Source organism: Terrapene carolina, unplaced genomic scaffold (genome assembly GCF_002925995.2).
Source record: "Terrapene carolina triunguis isolate 2854851 unplaced genomic scaffold, T_m_triunguis-2.0 Scaffold751, whole genome shotgun sequence".
NCBI lineage: Eukaryota > Metazoa > Chordata > Testudines > Emydidae > Terrapene > Terrapene triunguis.
Window position 1 is genome coordinate 2631571 of NW_020665102.1, and position 6076 is coordinate 2637646.

Here is a 6076-nt window from a genome sequence, read left to right on the forward strand (position 1 = left end):
AGTCCCAGTGCACCTACGCGAAAATCCGGTCAATGTGGCCGGGGATCGACGAGAAATCCTCGTAGGAGAACTCCTCGTAGGTCTCGTGGAGGTAGAGCTCAAGCCTGTTGATCAGGTTCCGGGGTAGGGCGATATTAGTGGGCCCTCCGTGGTAGCAGACATGCCCCCTCCACGCCACAATCAAGTACTCCGGGATCATGGCCCGACATAGCATGGCGGCATACGGCCCCGGTTTCTGCATGCTTTCCCGCAGCATGCCTTCTCTCTGGGTGTCCGGGATCCTCAGGAGGGTGATGTCGCTCATGACGCCCTGCTTTGAATTAGGGAGGGGACTGTTAGTATTGGGACTGCTTTACAGCCACGCGGTGGAGGGAGAGGGGCAGCATACAGGGATCTTTCCCTGGGACAGCCGCGAGGGGGTGGGACAGGGGCAGAGTTGATGCTGTCCTGATTGCTGGCAGCAGAGACTGGCATTGCTTTCAATGTGAAAGGAGGCCAGTGCTACTGCTGGAGTTTTAAGCAGCCACAAGTCTGCGGCTTACCATTATTGCCCGCTCCAGAAGTTCAGGTCTCCAGCCACAGTTCTCTGAACACTCCAAGATCTCCGCAAGTCCACAGGCACTGAAGGCGACGGCCGAAAATTCGACCTTGTCCTGAGTGCGCATGTGAGAGGTTCAGTGCATGGTCTTGTTCACAGAGAAAGACTAGGTTCTTTGTATACAATTTCATTTATCTGTCTCAGGAATTCACTCCCTTTTCACAATTCACACAGACACATCTGCGACTGTCTCCCAACCCAGCCTCTCAGCACACTCCCAGAGGCTAGCGCAGATTAGGCGGAGGAAGAAGAAGACGCGTGAAGACATGTTCTCAGAACTAATGGACTGCTCCCGAGCCCAGGCAGCCCAGCAGACACAGTGGAGGGAGAACTTGTCACAAATGCACCGAGCAGTCATGGAACGGGAGGAGAGGTGGCGTCAGGAGGACCAACAGGCTACTGAAAAGCTGCTTGGACTAATGAGGGAGCAAACGGACACGCTCCGGCGCCTTGTGGATGTTCTGCAAGACCGGAGGCAGGAGGACAGAGCCCCGCTGCAGTCTATCTGTAACCGCCCTCACCCGCCACCAAGTCCCACACCACCCTCACCCAAAGTCCAAAGAAGGAGGGGCGGCAAGGGCCGTTAAAACTTTCAGTCAACCCCTGCAGACTGCTCTAGCACTAGAAGGCTGACATTCCCCAAAATTTCATAAGTCCTTTCCCACCCACCTCACAGAAGCCCCCGTCCAAGTTTCACACCCCACGTTTCATGTCTGGTTCGCAATAAAATGTTTGTTTCTCTCCATTACTGTTTCAGTCAGGTTCTTTTGAGGGAGAGTCTGTCTGGAGGGGGGCAAGGGGCTTGGTAATTGGGCAGGACAGTGACCTTTAGCAGGGTACAGAGGCGGTGTCAGGTCCAGCATCAGGACACATACACAGTGCAGTCACTGGTTACCGTGGTCAGTCTGGGAGGTGTTTTTCATGTTCTCCATTGAAATAACCAGTCCACCAGTGCGGAGCCTGTCATTCCGGGAGTTTAGAAGCATCATTTGCATCAGAACACTGAACCCGCCCCCCGCCACAGTCTGCGTCCCCGGTTTAAAATATTCCCGCGAAAACAGCAATACAGACAACGCTGTTCATTAACAAAATCGAAATGATTTTATTTTTTGGGAAGGGGAAGGGGGTGAAGGGGGTATGTAACTGGAGAGGATAGTCAAAATGAACTGGGTAAAGAAACGGGGGCAGGTTCAGCTTTTCTGTCCACAAACTGAAAAGTCACTGGTTGCCCTGCTCACTCAGGAACCTAGCTTTCAAAGCCTCCCGGATGCACAGGGCGTCCCGCTGGGATCTTCTAATGGCCCGGCTGTCTGGCTGGACGTAATCAGCAGCCAGGCTATTTGCCTCTAGCTCCCACCCCGCCATAAAGGTCTCCCCCTTGCTCTCACATAGATTGTGGAGCACACAACAAGCTGCAATAACGATGGGGATATTGGTTTCACTGAGATCACAGCGAGTGAGTAAGCTTCTCCATCTCCCTTTGAGACGGCCAAAAGCACACTCCACCACCATTCTGCACTTGCTGAGACGGTAGTTGAACAGTTCTTTTTCTGTGTCCAGGGCGCCAGTATAGGGCTTCATGAGCCAGGGCATTAGCGGGTAGGCTGGGTCCCCGAGGATGACTGTAGGCATCTCCACATCCCCAAGAGTTATTTTGTGGTCTGGGAAGTAAATACCTTCCTGCAGCCGTCTAAACAGACCAGAGTTCCTGAACACACGAGCGTCATGAACCTTGCCCGGCCATCCGACGTAGATGTTTGTAAACCGTCCCCGATGGTCCACCAGTGCTTGCAGCACCATTGAAAAGTAGCCCTTTCTATTGATGTACTGGCTGGCCTGGTGGTCCGGTCCCAGGATAGGGATGTGAGTCCCATCGATAGCCCCTCCGCAGTTTGGGAATCCCATCGCGGCAAAGCCATCTATGATGACCTGCGCGTTTCCCAGGGTCACTACCTTTGGGAGCAGTACCTTGACGATTGCCTTGGCTACTTGCATGACAACAACCCCCACGGTAGATTTGCCCACACCAAAGTGGTTCGCGACTGACCGGTAGCTGTCCGGCGTTGCAAGCTTCCAGAGGGCTATGGCCACTCGCTTCTGGACTGTCAGGGCTGCTCGCATGCGGGTGTCCTTGCGCTTCAGGGCAGGGGACAGCAACTCACAAAGTTCGAGGAAAGTCCCCTTCCGCATGCGAAAGTTTCGCAGCCACTGGGATTCATCCCAGACCTGAAGCACTATACGGTCCCACCAGTCCGTGCTTGTTTCCCGGGCCCAGAATCGCCGTTCAACAAAATCCACATGCCCCATTGCCACCGTGATGTCCTGGGCGCTGGGGCTCGTGGTTTCTGACAGCTCTGTGCCACTCTCCGACTTCAGGCTCTCACGGCGGTGCCGTAGCCTCCTCGCCCGATTTCTCTGCATCTGCCTCAGGGAAAGGTGTATGATAAGCTGCGAGGTGTTGAGAACGGCCACAAGTGCAGCGATGGTCGCAGCGTGATCCATGATCGCAGTGCTGTGGCGTCCGCGCTGTCACTGACCAGAAAAGTGCGCGAACTGATTTCCCGCCGGCGCTTTCATGGAGGGAGGGAGGGCGTTAGTGACGGACGGATGACGACAAATTTTTTTTACCCAGAAGGCATTGGCGGCTCGACCCAGAATTCCGATGGGCAGCGGGGACTGCGGGAACTGTGGGATAGCTGCCCACAGTGCACCGCTTCCAATATCGACGCTCGCCCCCTTAGTGTGGACTCACAAAGTCGAATTACTGTCCTTAGTGTGTCCTTAGTGTGGACACACACGTTCGACTTTGCAATATCGATTCCACATATTCGATTTAAGTAAAATCGAATTACCCTCGTAGTGTAGACATACCCTTAGTTTTGCTATGTAGTCTTATGCATTTGTATCACTTCTCCACCTCCTGCTAGTCTGAAAGATTAGAAAGTGTGAAAATAGAGCACAGGTGGGTTTTTCTCATAATGCAACCTTCCCACGTAGTGTGAGACTCCCTTCCACTCATACTTACGGGAGAAGACCAAGGGAGAAATGAACTCACAGAAATGGAAGGCTCCTAGGTTATTGTAGAAGGTGACTTCACACAACGCTCACTGGATGGAAATGGGAATTAAGACAAAACTGCCCTATAGGTTTATATTTTGTAATCTTTGAATAAGTTGTTACCAGCAACAATGAAATTAAACATGAATTAGTGTAACTTAAGAGACTGATTTATATTGTAACACTGAAAGTTATCACATAATCAGGTTTTCTTCTAGTTCTCTCCTACTATATTGGAAATGGTGGCTAATCCTGAAATTAAAACCTCACTCCAAAGGAATTAGAGTGGGGAATATGTGAGAGAATTGCATGAACGAGAATAGATACCCAGTATAGATTAATTATTTCTATTTCAAATGGAATTTAATTTGATCAATTTTCAAATAAATCTTCTGTTAAGAGGAAAATTACTCGAGACAAGAGGTGTAACCTTTTATCCAGTTAGAGGGTAACAGCCAGGTCTCTTGTTTGCAAAGCAAAGATGTCACATCAGGCAGGAGATGTCAAAATCTAAAATGGTGATGGATGTGTGATGGTAGCTTTTCTGGGTTGGTTTTTTGTTTTGTTTTGTTTTTTAATGTAATTTTTGTTTTGTTTTTTCAACCAGTTATTTTTATAGGTGCTGAGGCCCCTTTTCCTTTTGAGCACACCTGTTTAACCCTCAGGCCTGGCTCTAAGAACAGGAGTACTTGTGGCACCTTGGAGACTAACAAATTTATTTGAGCATAAGCTTTCATGGGCTACAGCCCACTTCTTGTTACTGAGTGACTAGAGAGGTTGAAGTGTTCTCCTACTGTTTTTTGAATGTTATGATTCCTGATGTCAGATTTGCATTTATTCTTTTGTGTAGAGACTGTCCGGTTTGGCCAATGTACATGGCAGAGGGACATTGCTGGCACATGATGGCATATATCACATTGGTAGATGTGCAGGTGCACGAGCCCCTGATGGCGTGGCTGATGTGATTAGGTCCTATGATGGTGTCACTTGAATAGATATGTGGGCAGAGTTGGCATCGGGCTTTGTTGCAAGGATAGGTTCCTGGGTTAGTGTTTTTGGTGTGTGGTTGCTGGTGAGTATTTGCTTCAGGTTGGGGGGCTGTTTGTAAGCGAGGTCTGGTCTGTCTCCCAAGATCTGTGAGGAAACCTCCTCAGAACTGGCCTTGTGTTTCTTTCATGTTTGATATCTTTGGGGTTTACACATCCAGACTAAATGCGGTTCACAGCAACAGATACTTTGAGAAACCTTCTGGGTTAAGCAGGCCTTTTCCAAACTGACATTGGCCCAAAGTCTGCCTCAATTCAGCTGGATTGGGACACGTCTGTATCAAAGGAGTGGTTCACTCCTGATTTGCCCAGAGACCTCGGGGGAGGTGTGGTAAGATAGGGTAAGTAGGAATCGACAACAATGAAGTTAAAGGTAAGGTTGAAAGACCCTCACCTTGCAGGTCAACAAGCCTGTTCTGTTCATTCCCTCTGACACATCTGGCACTGGTCACTCTCAGGCAGCACACTGGGCTAGATGGACCATTGGTCTGACCCAGTATGACCAGTCTTGAATTCTTACGTAAGCCATCTACAGCCTTGTCTGCACTGGCAAGTTTCTGCTCAGGAAAGCAGCTTTCTGTCATGTAACTTCTGAGGTGTACACACTGCCAAGCCACTTAGTGCACAGAAACAGCGCAGTTGTAGGGCTGTAAAAAAACCACCCCGACAAGAGTTGTACATCTTTCTGTGCCGGGGCTACAGCGCCGCGGTGCCAGTGTAGACACCCTGGTGGATTACAGTGCTGCGATTGGCCTCCGGGAGGTGTCCCACAATCCCTGTTCTTGTTTCTCTGGTCATCAGTTTGAACTCTACTGCACTACCCTCAAGTGACCAACCATGAACCCCACCCCTTAAATTACTTGGGAATTTTGAAAATCCCCTTCCTGTTTGCTCGGTGACACATGCAGTGGTCTCAGCGCATCTTTCGAGGTGACCATGCCTGCTCCACTCACCAGGCGATATCCCGCTTGGAGCAATGCCAAGCTGTTGAACCTCATCAGCATTTGGGGAGAGGAGCCTGTCCAGTCTCAACTGTGCTCCAGCCGTAGGAATTATACCACCTACAGACAGATTTCATGACGCATGAGAGAAAGGGGCCATGACCAGGACACACTGCAGTGTAGGATCAAAGTGAAGGAGCTGCAGAACGCCTACCACAAGGCGCGGGAGGCAAAACGCCACTCCGGTGCTGCACCCACAAGCTCCCGTTTCTACAAAGAGCTGGACGCGATACTCCGTGGTGACCCCACCTCCACTGCGAAGGCCACTGTGGGTACTTCAGTGGCTCACGTGCCAGTCGAGAGTGGACCAAGCCAGGAGGACTAAATCTTGGATGATGATGTGGAGGTGGAGGAGGACCGAGAGGCAGAGGATG